The sequence below is a fragment of the Tamandua tetradactyla genome, chromosome 21 (genome assembly GCF_023851605.1).
Source record: "Tamandua tetradactyla isolate mTamTet1 chromosome 21, mTamTet1.pri, whole genome shotgun sequence".
NCBI lineage: Eukaryota > Metazoa > Chordata > Mammalia > Pilosa > Myrmecophagidae > Tamandua > Tamandua tetradactyla.
The window spans coordinates 49,322,875-49,342,356 of record NC_135347.1 but is presented as its reverse complement, the minus strand read 5'-3'; the positions used below and the strand labels follow the sequence as shown (position 1 = coordinate 49,342,356).

Sequence of the window (19,482 nt, the reverse complement as noted above, 5' to 3'; positions counted from 1 at the left end):
TAATGTGCTGTCCATTTTTGAGTTTTTGTATCTAATCCTGTTACACCGTCTGTATCCCTTCAACTCCAATTGCCCATTATCTTACCCTGTTTCTACCTCCTGCTGGACTCTGTTACCAATGACATATTCCAAATTTATTCTCGAATGTCTGTTCACATCAGTGGGACCATACAGTATTTATCCTTTAGTTTTTGGCTAGACTCACTCAGCATAATGTTCTCTAGGTCCATCCATGTTATTACATGCTTCATAAGTTTATCCTGTCTTAAAGCTGCATAGTATTCCATCGTATGTATATACCACAGTTTGTTTAGCCACTCTTCTGTTGATGGAGATTTCGGCTGTTTCCATCTCTTTGCAATTGTAAATAACGCTGCTATAAACATTGGTGTGCAAATGTCCGTTTGTGTCTTTGCCCTTAAGTCCTTTGAGTAGATACCCAGCAATGGTATTGCTGGGTCGTATGGCAATTCTATATTCAGCTTTTTGAGGAACCGCCAAACTGCCTTCCACAGTGGTTGCACCATTTGACATTCCCACCAACAGTGGATAAGTGTGCCTCTTTCTCCGCACCCTCTCCAGCACTTGTCATTTTCTGTTTTGTTGATAATGGCCATTCTGGTGGGTGTGAGATGATATCTCATTGTGGTTTTGATTTGCATTTCTCTAATGGCCAGGGACATTGAGCATCTCTTCATGTGCCTTTTGGCCATTTGTATTTCCTCTTCTGAGAGGTGTCTGTTCAAGTCTTTTTCCCATTTTGTAATTGGGTTGGCTGTCTTTTTGTTGTTGAGATGAACAATCTCTTTATAAATTCTGGATACTAGACCTTTATCTGATATATCATTTCCAAATATTGTCTCCCATTGTGCAGGCTGTCTTTCTACTTTCTTGATGAAGTTCTTTGATGCACAAAAGTGTTTAATTTTGAGGAGCTCCCATTTATTTATTTCCTTCTTCAGTGTTCTTGCTTTAGGTTTAAGGTCCATAAAACTGCCCCCAGTTGTAAGATTAATAAGATATCTCCCAACATTTTCCTCTAACTGTTTTATGGTCTTAGACCTAATTTTTAGATCTTTGATCCATTTTGAGTTAACTTTTGTATAGGGTATGAGAGATGGGTCTTCTTTTATTCTTTTGCATATGGATATCCAGTTCTCTAGGCACCATTTATTAAAGAGACTGTTCTGTCCCAGGTGAGTTGGCTTGACTGCCTTATCAAAGATCAAATGTCCATAGATGAGAGGGTCTATATCTGAGCACTCTATTCGATTCCATTGGTCGATATATCTATCTTTATGCGAATACCATGCTGTTTTGACCACTGTGGCTTCATAATATGCCTTAAAGTCAGGTAGCGTGAGACCTCCAGCTTTGTTTTTTTTCCTCAAGATGTTTTTAGCAATTTGGGGCACCCTGCCCTTCCAGATAAATTTGCTTATTGGTTTTTCTATTTCTGAAAAATAAGTTGTTGGGATTTTGATTGGTATTGCATTGAACTGTAAATCAATTTAGGTAGGATTGACATCTTAACTATATTTAGTCTTCCAATCCATGAACACGGTATGCCCTTCCATCTATTTAGGTCTTCTGTGATTTCTTTTAACAGTTTTTTGTAGTTTTCTTTATATAGGATTTTTGTCTCTTTAGTTAAATTTATTCCTAGGTATTTCATTCTTTTAGTTGCAATTGTAAATGGGATTCGTTTCTTGATTTCCCCCTCAGCTTGTTTATTACTGGTATATAGAAATGCTACAGATTTTTGAATGTTGATCTTGTAACCTGCTACTTTGCTGTACTCATTTATTAGCTCTAGTAGTTTTGTTGTGGATTTTTCCAGGTTTTCGACGTATAGTATCATATCGTCTGCAAACAGTGATAGTTTTACTTCTTCCTTTCCAATTTTGATGCCTTGTATTTCTTTTTCTTGTCTAATTGCTCTGGCTAGAACCTCCAACACAATGTTGAATAATAGTGGTGATAGTGGACATCCTTGTCTTGTTCCTGATCTTAGGGGGAAAGTTTTCAATTTTTCCCCATTGAGGATGATATTAGCTGTGGGTTTTTCATATATTCCCTCTATCATTTTAAGGAAGTTCCCTTGTATTCCTATCTTTTGAAGTGTTTTCAGCAGGAAAGGATGTTGAATCTTGTCAAATGCCTTCTCTGCATCAATTGAGATGATCATGTGATTTTTCTGCTTTGATTTGTTGATACGGTGTATTACATTAATTGCTTTTCTTATGTTGAACCATCCTTGCATACCTGGGATGAATCCTCTTTGGTCATGATGTATAATTCTTTTAATGTGTTGTTGGATACGATTTGCTAGAATTTTATTGAGGATTTTTGCATCTATATTCATTAGAGAGATTGGTCTGTAGTTTTCTTTTTTTGTAATATCTTTGCCTGGTTTTGGTATGAGGGTGATGTTGGCTTCATAGAATGAATTAGGTAGTTTTCCCTCCAATTCGATTTTTTTGAAGAGTTTGAGGAGAATTGGTACTAATTCTTTCTGGAACGTTTGGTAGAATTCACATGTGAAGCCATCTGGTCCTGGACTTTTCTTTTTAGGAAGCTTTTGAATGACTAATTCAATTTCTTTACTTGTGATTGGTTTGTTGAGGTCATCTATGTCTTCTTGAGTCAAAGTTGGTTGTTCATGTCTTTCCAGGAACCCGTCCATTTCCTCTAAATTGTTGTATTTATTAGCGTAAAGTTGTTCATAGTATCCTGTTATTACCTCCTTTATTTCTGTGAGGTCAGTAGTTATGTCTCCTCTTCCATTTCTGATCTTATTTATTTGCATCCTCTCTCTTCTTCTTTTTGTCAATCTTGCTAAGGGCCCATCAATCTTATTGATTTTCTCATAGAACCAACTTCTGGTCTTATTGAATTTCTCTATTGTTTTCATGTTTTCAATTTCATTTATTTCTGCTCTAGTCTTTGTTATTTCTTTTCTTTTGCTTGCTTTGGGATTAGTTTGCTGTTCTTTCTCCAGTTCTTCCAAGTGAACAGTTAATTCCTGCATTTTTGCCTTTTCTTCTTTTCTGATATAGGCATTTAGGGCAATAAATTTCCCTCTTAGCACTGCCTTTGCTGCATCCCATAAGTTTTGATATGTTGTGTTTTCATTTTAATTTGCCTCGAGGTATTCACTAATTTCTCTTGCAATTTCTTCTTTGACCCACTCGTTGTTTAAGAGTGTGTTGTTGAGTCTCCACGTATTTGTGAATTTTCTGGCATTCTGCCTATTATTGATTTCCAACTTCATTCCTTTATGATCCGAGAAAGTGTTGTGTATGATTTCAATCTTTTTAAATTTGTTAAGACTTGCTTTGTGACCCAGCATGTGGTCTATCTTTGAGAATGATCCATGAGCACTTGAGAAAAAGGTGTATCCTGCTGTTGTGGGATTTAATGTCCTATAAATGTCTGTTAAGTCTAGCTCCTTTATACTAATATTCAGATTCTCTATTTCTTTATTGATCCTCTGTCTATTTGTTCTGTCCATTGATGAGAGTGGGGAATTGAAGTCTCCAACTATTATGGTATTTGTGTCTATTTCCCTTTTCAGTGTTTGCAGTGTATTCCTCACGTATTTTGGGGCATTCTGGTTCGGTGCATAAATATTTATGATTGTTATGTCTTCTTGTTTAATTGTTCCTTTTATTAGTACATAGTGTCCTTCTTTGTCTCTTTTAACTGTTTTACATTTGAAGTCTAACTTGTTGGATATTAGTATAGCCACTCCTGCTCTTTTCTGGTTGTTATTTGCATGAAATATCTTTTCCCAACCTTTCACTTTCAACCTATGTTTATCTTTGGGTCTAAGATGTGTTTCCTGCAGACAGCATATAGAAGGATCCTGTTTTTTAATCCATTCTGCCAATCTATGTCTTTTGATTGGGGAATTCAGTCCATTAGCATTTAGTGTTATTACTGTTTGGATATTATTTTCCTCTGCCATTTTGCCTTTTGTATTATATATATCATATCTGACTTTCCTTCTTTCTACACTCTTCTCCATACCTCTCTCTTCTGTCTTTTCGGTTCTGACTCCAGTGCTCCCTTTAGTATTTCTTGCAGAGCTGGTCTCTTGGTCACAAATTCTCTCAGTGACTTTTTGTCTGAGAATGTTTTAATTTCTCCCTCATTTTTGAAGGACAATTTTGCTGGATATAGGAGTCTTGGTTGGCAGTTTTTCTCTTTTAGTAATTTAAATATATCATCCCACTGTCTTCTAGCCTCCATGGTTTCTGCTGTGAAATCTACACATAGTCTTATTGGGTTTCCCTTGTATGTGATGGATTGTTTTTCTCTTGCTGCTTTCAAGATCCTCTCTTTCTCTTTGACCTCTGACATTCTAACTAGTAAGTGTCTTGGAGAATGCCTATTTGAGTCTAATCTCTTTGGGGTGTGCTGTACTTCTTGGACCTGTAATTTTAGGTCTTTCATAAGAGTTGGGAAATTTTCAGTGAAAATTTCTTCCATTAGTTTTTCTCCTCCTTTTCCCTTCTCTTCACCTTCTGGGACACCCACAACACGTATATTTGTGCGCTTCATATTGTCCTTGAGTTCCCTGATACCCTGTTCAAATTTTTCCATTCTTTTCCCGATAGTTTCTCTTTGTTTTTGGAATTCAGATGTTCCATCCTCCTAATCACTAATTCTATCTTCTGTCTCTTTGAATCTATCATTGTAGGTATCCATTGTTTTTTCTGTCTTTCTACTTTGTCCTTCACTTCCATAAGTTCTGTGATTTATTTTTTCAGTTTTTCTATTTCTTCTTTATGTTCAGCCCATGTCTTCTTCATGTCCTCCCTCAATTTATCGATTTCGTTTTTGAAGAGGTTTTCCATTTCTGTTCGTATATTCAGCATTAGTTGTCTCAGCTCCTGTATCTCATTTGAACTATTGGTTTGTTCCTTTGACTGGGCCATGTTTTCAATTATTTGAGCGTGATTCGTTATCTTCTGTTGGCGTCTGCGCATTTAGACAGATTTCCCTGTGTATTGGATCCAAAAGTTTGGAAGATTTTTCTGTGAAATCTCTGGGTTCTGTTTTTCTTATCCTGCCCAGTAGGTGGCGCTCGTGGCACACGTTTGTCTGCGGGTCCCACCAGTAAAAGGTGCTGTGGGACCTTTAACTTTTGAAAACTCTCGCCGTACGGGAGGTTCGCTAGCCGAAGCGGCTTGGAAGAGTGCCAGCCAGCCCGGGGTCCGAATGCGGGGAGGGTTGCTGGCCGCCGCAGGCCGGGAAAGCGCCCGTCCGAATTTCCTAGTCGGCCTGGGGCGACAAGCTTGGCGGGAGGGCGCCAGTGGCAGTGGCCCGCCCGGGAGAGTGCACGTTCCCGGGGAGTCACGGGTTTGGAAGGGGCCTCCCCAACCCGTCACCGTTCTCCGTGGCCTGGGGATTTCCAATCCAATTCTCTCAGTTGGTCCGGGGGGCCGCGCGTGGTGTGGGCGCCAGCCGCCGCAGTTTCAGGGGACCGCCTCTCCAATTCTCCCAGCCGGCCCTGGAAGGGGGAAGGGAGTGACTCCGGCCGCTTGCCGCCCCGCCCGGTGAAGCCCGTGCGCCTCGGCGATCTCACCCGAGCGGCTTCTCTCAGCCAGCCAGCCATTCCAGGATGAGGTACGCTGTCTTTTTTTTTCTCTGTTGTGGCTTTGGGAGCTGTTCTGTATCGTTTCTACTCCCCTAGTAGCTTTCCTGGAGAAGACACTAAGATCCGCGCGTCTTACTAAGCCGCCATCTTCTCCGGAAGTCCCTAAGGTTACTTTTGAAATTCTCTGTGCTCTGCTGTGTTTGGAATCTATTTTTTTTTCTTTTTGAAAGAGAGAAATCAAATAAATAAATCCAGATAGGTAACTAATTCCTTTCTACTTAAGAAGCTAACAGAAAAGTCTTTGTAAAAATACCTGTCATAGCCACTGTATTTTAAGACAGCAATGAATTATATCAGAAAACTTCCTCATATATATTTCCAATATTGATATATCAATTTTTTATAGTTATATAGGAGATCATCCAAATTTATTCTTTTTTTTGTTTTTACATATTTTTATTTAAAAAAACAAACAATACATTTAGAACCACTAAAAATACATATCTTAAGGTAACCATAGGCATATTTAAATAAAGTATCCATATAATCATTTTAAAGCCTGTGCTTATGCAGTAAGTTTCATAAACCAATTTAAAATTAAGGCAACAAGGAAAAAAATCTACCATATTCAGATAGCAAAGTTCTTAAATTCTAAGTAAAAAACTAACTTAGATAACATGTGATCAGCTGTCAAAATTCTGAATGTTCTCAAAATATCAAGTAGAAAGTTCTTACAAATATCTGCATTGCTGTAGGAATGACCTATATTACTAAATATTTTCCTTATTTCAGGAAAATATGAAGATACAAATATGTTTGCAATTAACATCTGGAAATCTTAACCACCTAAAGTGGATATTTTAATTTGCTTATTCCTAGGCATATTAAAAAAAAAATCTAAGTAATCATTGTAAAGCCTGTTTGTGCAATATGTTTCATAAACCAATTTAAAATTAAAGGAAGGAAAAAATAATAAAAAGAAGAAAACAAAAACAAATTTAAAGCAAGGAAGGAAAAAAGTCTATAAATACAGGTATCGGAGTTACTTGAACTCTTAATATTAAACAGTATCTTAAATATCATTTAACTCTCAAAAACTATGTGCATTTTCAGAATTACTATATTTACATTTATTTATCAAAAGAAAGATCAATTTCTAATGACAGACATGAACTTGAGAGGATACGAAAGTTTTAGAGTTTTCGATGCTGAATTATTTGTCTGGTTGTAAAGGTAAAACTTAGGAACCAATTGTTTCTAAGAAAGGATTATTATGCTTTATTTTAACTGCTCTAATTATATATTCCTCCCATTTCTTTTAATGAATTTGAGATGTGTCCCATGATACTGCTTTTAAAAGGGCATAGTGGGTTGATTGTGGGTTTCAAACTTTATGTGGGTCTTTTTTCATGGAGAATTTTTGAGCAGGATATATTGGTTTTATAATCAAATTTAAAATAAATGAAAGTAAAGCCACTATTTAGCACCCCTTTCTTTCCCCCCCTTTTTTTTCTTTTTATGAAGCCAGTGTGTGGAGAGAGATATATTGCTGGATATATTACATTTAAAATAAGTTTCAGCAGAAACTGTTTCATAAAAGATTAAATATAATCTAAAATATTTTATTTAAAAAAACTTTTATTAATTATATTTAAAATTCTTTTTCTTCCTTAGGGAAATTGAGAAGGTTAATCTTAAAAAATAATTTTTGGAAGGAAAGAAATATCTATCAGCACAATTTTCTATACAGGACTGCAAAACAATCCTGTCATATATCCTAAAGAAATTTAATGTTAAAAGAGAAATGTGGAATCTCACATTAAGCTGTAAACTTCAGCTGTTAAAAGAATTGTTGAAGTGAATAAAAAAGTATTTGCAAAGTCCCTTTGGGGGAGTGGTGAGAAAGGGGGAAAATTCAACTTCCCCAAGTGGAGAATTCTTGATATTCTCACAAGCAGTGGGGACAACCAAAGCAATAGGCTGAGCCCCCAATATTGGGGTTTGTTCATATGAAACTTAACCACGAAAAGAATAGGCTAAGCCTACTTAAAATTAGATCTAAGCGTCACCCCCAAGAGAACCTCTTTTGTTGCTCCGATGTGACCTCTCTCTCTCTCAGCCAACATGACAGGCAAACTCACTGCCCTCCCCCTCTCTATGTGGGACATGACTCCCAGGGGTGTGGACCTTCCTGGCAATGTGGGACAGAAATCCTAGAATGAGTTGGGACTCGGCATCAAGGGATTGAGAAAACTTTCTCAACCCAAAGGGGGAAGAGTGAAGTGAGACAAAATAAAGCGTCAATGGCTGAGAGATTCCAGAGTCGAGAGGTTATTCTGGAGGTAATTCTTATGCATTATATAGATATCACCTTTATAGTTAAGGTGTAATGGAGAGGCTGGAGGGAACTGCCTGAAAATGTAGAGCTGTGTTCAAGTAGCCATGTTTCTTGAAGATAATTGTATAATGCTATAGCTTTCACAATGTGACTGTGTGATTTTGAAAACCTTGTGTCTGATGCTCCTTTTATCTACCTTATCGACAGATGAGTTAAACGTATGGATTAAAAATAAATAAATAATAGGGGGAACAAATGTTAAAGTTAGTAGAGTGAAATGCTATTGATCAATGAAAGGGTGGGGTAAGGAGTATGGTATGTATGAATTTTTTTCTGTTTTCTTTTTATTTCTTTTTCTAAATTGATGCAAATGTTCTAAGAAATGATCATGATGAATATACAACTATGTGATGATATTGTGAGTTATTGATTATATATCAAGAATGAGATGATCATATGGTAAGAATGTTTGTGTTTGTATGTTGGTATGTTTAATAAATAAAATTTTTTTAAAAAAAAAGGATTGTTGAATTTCTTTGGGTAACTTGGATGAAGTTAGCTACTTGTCTGGAATTTTAAAACATCAAGTTAAACTAAGCATTATATGGAGTATTATTTTACCGTAAAATGATTGCCCAAAACTAAACACATGTAGATGGTACCTACCAAAATTAACCTCATGTGGTCCCCGCATTTCTTCCACGGGGATGTTAAATGCTCCCTGTATACAGAGCCTTTATTAAAAATGCGGCTGGGTTATTTGGGCTGGGCCGAGTGAAGGCAAGCCATTTTTCAACTGGAAGAGTAAGTAGTTCTGAATCCTATTACTAGACTCTAAGTGCTAACCTGTAATCACTTTGCTCACCACCATGCCCTTAGCATCTAGCTCCGTGCCTGGAACAGATATGCTAGGAACTAACAGAGACTGTATCTTGGTTTTTCCAGATTGGGATCTAGATTTTTTTCCTTCTCCCCAGTATACTGCTTGGGTTCTTGGGTTCCCCAATATACTGCTAACTTAATGAAGAGTCAGCAATCTTAGTGTAAATATTTTGTCATTATTAATTTATTGTCTGTTTATTAAATAAAAAGTGACTGGGAACATTTTGTTAAAGTATATTTCTGAATATATGTGCCTAAGAGTAAATAACAATTTTTTACCTTAAAGTAAATGGAAATAACCAAGTATTGGGCTGTGTTAAAGGTTTTCAAAATGAAAAAGGGGGAAAATTCTTGAAGAGGGAAGCATTGAAGTGTTTTAACAGCAGTCCTTGATTGCATAAGTGGGATATGGGAACTTCAGTAATGTTCTTCCTTATGGTGTTTGCAAATCGGCTGTTTGAGCGTATTCCTTGCTCTTACAGACTGTTTCTCTGTAAGTGTGGGAAGCATTGAGAGAAGGTTTCATCTAGTATTAGCTGACCTCTAAGGAGCCTTAGGATAAAGACTGCATGTTTGTCTTAGTTATAGCCTAGTTAGGAAGGATTGAAAAAAATAGGAAGGCTGGCAGTGTTACACAAAGAACACCTGGATGGATGCCCTGGAGGATGCTGTCTTCTTTGGCCAGTGGTCAGAGGGTACAGAAGCTTGGCAGATTAAATCTGGCCTCAATACTCTGCTTTAGGTGTTTGACCCTTACTTATTTTGAAGAAAAAGAAAAGCAGTAGTTGTACATCTGAAACTAAGGCTTATTTGAATGAGATAAAGTCACCATTCTGATGTGACAGTATTAATTGCCATCTTTCCAATAATCATTTATGAAATGGTTCAACCTGACTTCTTAATATCTCTTAGATGTGACACAGAAAGAAAAAAATACGATTTCAAGCTCTCAAATCTTCTCCTCTGTTTGCAACCTACTAATTTTAACTGTATGCATACATTCTCCCTCTGAACATGCTCTGTATACTCCTTTTGACTCAAGGCCTTCAATAATATCAGTCCCTTTTTCTGTTTTTCTTGTCTTTTTACTTAGTCAACCTTTATCATTTTGGCAATTACCACACCACTACCCTTGGCCTTGACTTAATACCATATCTATTTTGTTGCTTCCCAATCTTCTTCTATACCCCAACTCTTTTCTTTCCTTTAGATGACTTGTATAGATCAGATATTCTATTATACTTTCATTCTTTTGTCATTCATTCCAACTTCAACCCTTTTTTTCTTTTGGTCTCTACCAAAGTCAGGCTATGGAATTGCTTCCTTCCAAGATACTGGTTACTTTATAATAATCAACATATCCAGTGTCTTCATCCTCCTTGATCTTGCACATATTAAACTTTGACTAAGCCCTTTGTTCTTAAAATTCTCTGTTCTTTTTTGTCTTTGTTACCCTGGTGACAGTGAATTTTTTTATTCCCTGGCTGGTCATTCTCACTATTGTTCTGTGCCATTTGTTCCAACATCTCCTCTAAGTCAGAGTCCCAGGGGAATGTTGAAAGTTCAACCCGTGCAAATCAGGATGAAGAGGATAGAGCTAAACATAGAGAGTCTTGAGTAATTGCCACAAGTAAAACTGAAGTGTCCATAGCTTTCCAATTTGTCATCTGGCAGACTGACTTAAAAATATAGGTTTGGGATCTGATAAGAAGAATTTGGGGGCTGGGTATGGATTTCATTTTCCCTCTGTTTGCCTTACAAATCCATTAGCTAATACTGGTTTCTGCAGTGATCCTCAGTACTTACAGAGGGGTTGACAGCACATCCTGAGCTCCCTTGATATGGAATGCCAACTCCCCAAAATCTTCCTCCAAATCATACTCTTTTGGTGACACAGTGTGTTGGAATTAAACAGTGCCAAAGGCATCTAACAGCTTTCCTACCTTATATTGCACCATGAGTTCTTGGAAACGGCTATAGGGAGAGTACATATGGAGGTAAGTGTAGAAAGTAATGACTGGAAGCAAGAAGGAATATACACTGAGGAAAGTAATTTTGGGTGAAGCCTGAGAGTATTGAGTTGTGCCTTAAGATTGGTCTGAGAAGTAGCTGGAGTTTTGGGTAGGGTTTCTCTGAATCTCTCCTTGTGAAGTATGTTAAGCTGGCTGTGCTAGGGCATTAGCCAAGTTCTGGTATGTTGTTAGGTTCTTGAATCTAGGATTCCTACTCAAGTTCGTGGGGAATACAGACAGTCAGAGAGAAGGACCAAGTCAGAATCTATTAAGGAAAACTGAGATTTAAGTACCAGGAAGTGCAGTATAAACATTGACCCAAAGAATTAGAGGGCAAGTTGATGCCAAGGGTTTGGAGTTAGACGGAGATGAGATTGCAGTAAATTTAGGTGGGGAACAAGTGAGGAGGATCCCGAGTGATTTTTCTTGCCAATTTGAGGTGTGCTGACTCTTTTTTGCTATTAATGAGTAAATGGGATTTGACTGTGTCAGACAGGTTTGAGGGGTTAAAGGGCAGGTGGAGAAAGCTGAGGGTAGTATGAATATGTGTATAGGAGAACTAGATGGCATTCTACAATTTGTTGCTTTCTCCTTACTTTTGTCCTTTTCTATGTATTCTTTTTTTCATTTGTTATGAGACCCTTTCTGATGGTCTGAACCTTTTGTAGGTATTGGCTGGTAGCTGGGGATTTTAGCTTCACTCTGAAGTGCTAGGAAGCAACAAAGTAGGAACCATAGTCCCCTAATCAATTGTCTGTTCCTTGAGTGCAGGATTCATAGCTTATTTATCTTCGTAGCACAATCTCAGGAAATAATTTTGAATAATGACATACCAGAAGAAGTATTATAAAGAACAACTGCTTTTTGTATAGAAAAACTTTTTGTGAAAACATCCCATGTGCATTTTTGCTTTACAATAGGCATTTTGTAAAATAATGAAGAAAATATAAGAATACGCTGGAAACTCCATGGTATATTAAAATTAAATTTCAGTTGTCATTTCTCTCAAAGTGCCATATTTGCCACAAGATGTTTCTCAAGGCAAGTTTATCTAGATTCTACATTGGAAATTTTACCTATAAAACGATCGGTAGTTTAGTGTTCTTTTTTTAAAAAAATATAAACAAAAGAATGTTTCAGGAAACCTGTGATAGACTGAATCAGCTGCAACTGATTTAATGTTATGGATAATTACATAATTAGTGCTGTAAAAAATAAACCGTACTACCTCCTTGATGGACTGGAGCTGCTGTGAAGGAGGTGTGTAATTATACAATCAGCATCCTCTTCCTATGCTGATTCTAGGTAATCCTTATTCTGTTTTGTCTGAGCAGGGGCTTCCTGTCTTATGTTTCCTGATGTTACTTAACAGAAAAGAGCTGAGCATTGAGTAGATATTAGTCCCTTGATAAGTCTCTTCCAAATCCAAATTTGTGTAAGAGCATTCACTGTGATCAGGGACTTTCAGACTTTTTGAATGCAAGCCCACAATAAGAAATACAATTTATATCAGTATCCAACACACTCCACACACACATATCTGAAACCTAGGCTCATGAAACAATTCTAATTTTTTCTGATTTAGTCTACACTGCTAATCTATTCTGCTCTATTTTATTTTATTTTTAGTGTTGGTTGAGATCCACCAAATTGATTTCATAACCTATTAATGAATCATATCTTGCATTTGAAAAGTATTACCTTAGATCCTTGGCAATTCTAACTGACAGTAGAAGGGATTTGGAGAATAGTTTAATGAAGCTGCTACAGGCTTTGGGGAGCAGGTGGTGTAGGGCGGTTTAAAGAGCGAGGGCTTGGAGTGGTCAAATTTGGTTTTTAAATCCTTACCTTCCCTCATTTTAACTCTGTGGCCTTAAACATCTTACTGAACCTTTTTGAGCTGTAAATCTTTCATCTGTAAAACAGGATTCCTAATTCTTAAGGGGCTAGGAGATGGGGAATTTGGGAGGTGTGCACAAGAAGGGAAGTGGATATGTGCATTAGATGTGTCATGAAAGTAAAACATCTATTGTGGTAGGTGCTTTATACAATTTAGTTTCTTCTCCTCACTCTTAACCTCAAACACTTCAACTGGAGAAAAGAGTAATAACAATCTCTGTCTCAGATGGTTATGAGGATCAAATAAGATGATGGGATCAAAGGGTGAGCAAATGTTAATTTTTATTAGGTGCAGCTTTCCAGAATAAATCTTTGTGCAAGTGGGATGGAGAGTTGGACAAATGTTAAGTGACAATACTAGAATACAAAACTGTTTTTGAAATTCTGTGTTATAGCTGTTAGTAGTAAGGATTGTTTTGAGATATAATGGTTATTATATGTTGATACTGGAATGCTGCTATCAAAATTGATGAAGTATGATTTATGGTTTCTATTTGAAATTACTTTATGCTTTTGAAGTTGTTCTATATTACATTAAAATGGAATTTGAAGAAACTTTTAAAATTATTCAACAAAGGACTTTCTTTCATCAAGACCTGTAAAATGATATCAGAAAACAGCTAATTACCATTGTACAATATTTCTGTCAGCCTTTTTAAACTCTAACCGAAATACAGCATACCAATTTAAGGGCAAGACTTGGAAAATTTTAACTCACCATCTCACATCTTAAAATCTTGTGAGGGGGTAGAATTGTCATTGTACATTGGAATACTTTCTATAAAACCACCTCCTTTTCTTTAAATGTATAATGGTTTTTACTACTTTTGACTTTGAAATGCTAGATCCTCACTAGTTTTAATTTTGGACTTTCTTAATTGAATCTCCTTGATTTGTTACTGTCTGTGCCCCAATCTTCCATTCATCTTTTTCCAGAGATTCTACTGAGATTGTGATTATTTAGTGGTGACCTGGGCTTTGTTGGCTGTGTGGAAGGGACATAAATCAGGTAAGGTAAGTATGAAGCGATGACAGCTACACAGCATCTTTTCCGCATCTCTTATTCTCCACAGTATCCTGTGTCTGGTTCTTCTGAAGTGGTTCAGCATTACTCTTGGTGTATGTTGGTTGACTGCACTTAATTTCTATGCCATTTCTATGTCTCCACTCCCTTAAATTGTGTTAAGAAATCATCTAACACTTTATATTAAGTTCAGATTACACCCAGGGGGAAGGGCCTGGCTCCTTTAAAACAGAAGCACCCTTTTCTCTGGCTGAAAGCTCACTGTAAAACTGAAAGCCTTAACCGAACAGGGTTTCAATATAAATTGAATATTGATGGAGAAAAAAGGTTAATTGGCCTTAGTAACTAGGTTGCTAAGGAAGCGTTTTCCTGATTGGAAGGAAGCTCTTCTGGGTGTTCTGCAGCTTCTTATGGACCTAAGATGCTTTGTTATATCTCTGACTTTCTGTTTCTGAGTTGGAAGAAGGAAGAGTAGAAAGCTATCATAGAGATGAAAAGCTGTGTGAAGCAGATGGTTGCTCTCTCATAACTACAGAAAGAGAGAGCTAAATACTGACTAGCAACAAGCCAATGCCAGCAAGGATTCTTTGTTTAAGGCAGACAGTTGGAAAATACCATGAGGCAAGATAGAAAGAGCTTGTTAGAAAGATACAGAGAGGTTAGACTGAGGGTGTTTTCAGTGCTGGAATCATATTGAGAGAAATTAAGTGATTTTTGAATGGACATCTGACATCCAAGTTAAATCATGTAGTTAAATGCTTTCAATAACGATTGTGTTTATTAAGAAAAGTTATTTAGCTTGTACTGGTTGTTTGTATGTCTTTCAGTTTTGCTCTTTATTGAATATTAAATTTAGAAAATTTGTTTGTTAATAATCTAAAATTTTGGTTCAGTGGTAGAATGTTCACCTGCCACCTGGGTTCGATTACCAGCCCATACACACCCCACCCTCCCCCAAAATCTAAAATTATTTTAATAAATGATGTTTAGTTATAAATATCTCTTTATGTTATTTGTGTAGTTTATGGTTTAGTAGTAATAAAAGTAATTTGGAGGTAAAAACAAAGTTTTCATTAAAATATTTTTTCAGTGGAATTGTGTAAGTATAACCAGAGAGCTTAGGAAAATGAATAGTAATCAGTGATGGTCCTTACAGTAAATACAGACAAGGTTATCAATGGAAAAACATTAGTAGTAGTGGTATAGTATTAGAATAATACATTAAATATATTGAGAGTGCACAGTAGCTCTCTGAGGTGCAGGTATATTCTGGTAGTTACAAAATGTATGCTAAGCTCACATTTCAGATTTATCTGTTGCCTAATTTTAATTTTGCCTCATAATCCATTAGTTTAGGATTTTTATATGCTTTGTAATTTGAATTATCTTTCAAATAATTTTAGGTTTAGTAAATGAAGGGTAGAAAGGAGAACAACAAAAGTAAAATTCAGTGTTGAAACAAATATTTATATAGATTTTGAGCAGGATGATGAATAAATGGGAGAAATTTGTGTTTGTAATAATATTTAGTAGGTCTTTGGGTGTCATATTTATTTTAATTCAGTATCCATTACTATATAATAAGTGTACTTTTTTTTTGTAACTGTGAAAGAGGCAGCGCTGTGCTGAGATCATCTTTTTTTTAATTTTATTTTATTTTTAAGAACTCAGCTGCTTCTATTAAGATGAAGATCAGCTAGTAAACTCATTAAGTAAGGACCCTAGGCAGTTCTCTAGTTGTGAGACTGAAAGCATGGTATTGCAGACGTCTTCGCATCACCATCATGAATGACCTTGAACGAAGCCAGCACTTCATAAAGCAAAATCTTCTCTGTGGTGCTTCCTTCTGATGTGATTGATGTTTTAGAAAATGCTGTAAGATCTTCTTTTCTCATGGTGTGGGGCATATACGCTTTATATTTCATAGATTTTGTATTTGTTGGCAGGTTCTTGTAGGTTCTGATCTTTCACTTCCTGTAGTACAAGTAAGCAGTGAAATAACTCTCCTTTGATCAATTATTATTAGAGAGTAAGGTCTTCATTAATTGGGATCATGGTTTTTAAGAATGGAAAAATGCTGACTTTCTAACTTAAATGTAACATAATTTTTCTTACTTGTAACCTTCCAAGCATCTCTGTTCGTTGAAGAATCTTAAATATTGAGCTTTTAGGATTTATAATATATGAAGGATAATACATTCCTTTCTAGCCACTATGTAGCCATAATTCTTGGATTGATAGTTTCCTTCCTGCTAGTTTTCTTCTTGAATATACAGTGAAGGCTTTTAGTATACATCTTTATATCCAAAGAAAAAGACCCCAGAAATCTTGGAAGATAAAATGATTATTTTACCTCTTTGGAATTACCTTTTGGAATTACATTGTCATACAAAGGTATAGTCGTTCGTCTGCTCTGACACTGCTGCAGGAATACCAGAGGGGACATATACAACTCTTTTCATTCTGGAAGCGTATAACAGTTATATTAGCACTCTTAGGGTTAGGTGTTCAGGGATTAACACATGCACTGAAGTTAGGTGGAGGAGGAACTAATAACAGGTGAAACCTGGTGTATTGCTAAGACTAGTTAGCCTTCTCTCTATTAGGGAGCAGTGCCAGGTATGAACTGAAATGTCAGTGCTTCACTTTCCCTCTCTGGGATTTGAATGGGTACTTTTGACCCTTTCTTGCCAACCTGTGCTGGTTTGAAAGGATATCTGTCCCCTAGAAAAGCCATGTTTTAATCCTAATCCCATTTTGTAAAGGTAGCTGTTTCTTTTAATCCCTATTCAGCATTGTATGTTTGAAACTGTAATTAGATCATCTCCCTGGAGATATAATGTAATCGAGAGTGGTTGTTAACCTGGATTAGGTGACAACATGTCTCCACCCATTTGGGTGGGTCTTGATAAGTTTCTGGAGTCCTGTAAAAGAGGAAATATTTTGGAGAATGAAAGAAATTCAGAGAGAGCAAAGCTGAACAACATAGCCACGAGAAGCAGAGTCCACCAACCAGCGACCTTTGGAGATGAAGAAGGAAAATGTCCCCCGGGGAGCTTCATGAAACAGGAAGCCAGGAGAAGAAGCTAGCAGCTGATGCCATGTCTGCCATGTGCCCTTCCAGATGAGAGAGGAACCCTGACTGTATTCACCATGTGCCTTTCCAGCTAAGAGAGAAACTTTGTGTTCGCCATGTGCCCTTCCACTTGAGAGAGAAACCCTGAACTTCATTGGCCTTCTTGAACTAAGGTATCTTTCCTTGGATGCCTTTGATTGGGCATGTCTATAAACTTGTAATTGGGACATTTTCTCGGCCTTAGAACTGTAAACTAGCAACCTATTAAATTCCCCTTCTTTAAAGTCATTCTGATTCCGGTATGTTGCATTCCGGCAGCTAGCCAACTAGAACACAACTTAACTCTGAATTTTGCTCTTCACTTGGTCCACTTTTCTGCTTTCACTTGCACTTGGTTCTGTACGAATCTCTCTATGTTTCTAGCCTCACCCTTGTAATTTGATCTCTCTCTTCCTTTTACAGTTTGGTTTGCTGGTCTATGGTTATATCTGGACTAAACCAATCATTGAGTTTTCTTGATAGACTGAGTCCTGACAGCCAAATTTCTGTCTTACAAAGGGTAAAATCAGACTGGCTTTCTTTCAAGGCCTCTTGGCTACAGTGATTTATAGCAATCTATGTATTCTGGTATTCAGTGAAGTTACTGCATGAAAAATTCTAAAGAATGTAGCAACACCTAAATACCTGTTATTTTATATATTCTCATTTGTTGGATTTCAAAGTATCTCACTAAATAGACAGCCTGACTTGTGTTTTTCCAATTGCTTGACTAATGTCCTGTCTCATGGGTTGTTTCTTTCTGAAGACCCTCTTGAGAGTCTTCTGAGAATGCTTAATTTATTCTAAATACCTTTTATAATATATTTTCTGGCTGATGGACTTCTAGATTTTCTCTTTTAAAAAAGTATATTATGAATATATTGGGACTAAAATTAATCCTCAGTCTTTGATCCAACTGTTGATCATTTATTTTGCATTCTTTTTTTTTCCACCCAAACTACTAAAATGTTTAGAAATCTCTAATTTTGTAAATTAGTTATGTAAATAATTATAGTAGAATATTTAAAAATATTAATGGCACATATAGAATCTACAATTGCAGCAGGTATTCACTACATATTTCAGAAACTGTTAATTCAGTAAACTAGTAAAAATATAGATATTTTCAGTAACTTGGTAAAAGTTTGTACAGGCTTTTAGAAAAAGGTGTAACTGTTTTTGTTCAAAAACTGTATTGAAAGATAGTCATATTATTTCTGTTTATTTTCTATTCATCGCCAAAATGCATTTAAAATGTCAAATTAACAAAATAATAGCACATATAAACAAAAATACAAATAAAATAGTGATAACTTTAGGGATATGAATGCAATTAAAAATTAATCATAATCCTGCTTTGCATGTGGTTGAATAATAATGTTGGGGTTTTTTTTTGTAAATAAAATTTTATTGGAACACAACCATGTCTACTCACTTACATACTTCTGATGGCTGCTTTTATGCTATAATAGCAGAGTTGAGTAATTGTGACAGATACCATCTGGCCTGCCAAGCCTTAAATATTTACTATCAGGCTCTGTACAAGAAAAGTTTGCTTACCCCTCGTATAGATCAATGCTTCTCAAACTTTATTGTGCATATTGATCATCTGAGGATGTTGTTAAAATGCAGATGCTGATCCAGCAGTTGTGAACAGGGCATGAGATTCTGTATTTCACACAAGCTAGCAGATTTTGCCATCACTGCTAGTCCACAGACCACACTTTGAGTAGCAAGGATACAGATAATGCAGGGACCAGCCAGGATGTTTCCGTGAACCTTTATAGACAAGACAGAAATACGGTCACAATGGCATCTTGAACTTATTTTGTGTCTGCCTCTGACAGTCATCCACTGAACAGTCAGATCCCTTCATCAATGTTTACTGTACACTTTCTGTGTGCCAGATACACCTGAAGCAAGAAGGGAATTACACATGTTTGTATCCAAAAGATTTCATCAGCCTTAAAGGATGAGTGGATGAGGAAATGTAACATGTAGTTGCATAATGTCCTAAAACTCAGTACCCCAAGCCAATCATAAGTCTGAAGACTTAATAAATCCCTTTTATAAAAGCTAATCTTTTTCTAATATATTGCATTCTGACCACATTAGAAAACTGAAACACTATATTACAAGCACATGAAAAAATGTTTGACATTATCCTTTAGAGGAATGTAGATTAAAGCCACAATGAGCTATCACTACACGCCTATCAAAATGGCTAAATTAAAAAAAAATATGACACCAAATGCTGTTCAAGATATAGAGGAACTAAATCATTCATACTTCATTGGTGAAGGTATAAAATGATACAGCCACTCTGGAAAACAGTTGGGCAATGAAAAAAAAACCTATATGTGCAGCTCGCACACCAATCAGCAATAACACTCCTAGAAATTTATGTCAGAGAAATAAAAACAGTGGTACAGCCATATCATGGAATACTACTCAACAATAAGTAGGAACAGATTACTGATACATAATAACACCTTGAATGAACCACTAGAGAACTGTACTGAGGAGTGAATAAAGCTAACCCTGAAAGCTTATTTAGTGTATGATTCCATTTATGACATTCTTGAAATTATAGAATTGGAGAACAGA

The 19,482-nt window shown here is 36.3% G+C and overlaps 1 protein-coding gene and 1 long non-coding RNA gene across 6 annotated transcripts in view; both read left to right on the top strand.

Annotated features, from left to right (window-relative positions):
- ATG10 (autophagy related 10) overlaps positions 1-19,482 on the top strand; it is a 437,178-nt gene that overhangs the window by 182,957 nt on the left and 234,739 nt on the right. The window lies entirely within an intron of this gene.
- LOC143665623 (uncharacterized) overlaps positions 9,072-19,482 on the top strand; it is a 56,566-nt gene continuing 46,155 nt past the window's right edge. Inside the window, exons 1-2 of the long non-coding RNA XR_013167119.1 lie at positions 9,072-10,822; positions 13,673-13,745. This is a non-coding gene — a long non-coding RNA (uncharacterized LOC143665623). The remainder of the gene's footprint in view (positions 10,823-13,672; positions 13,746-19,482) is intronic.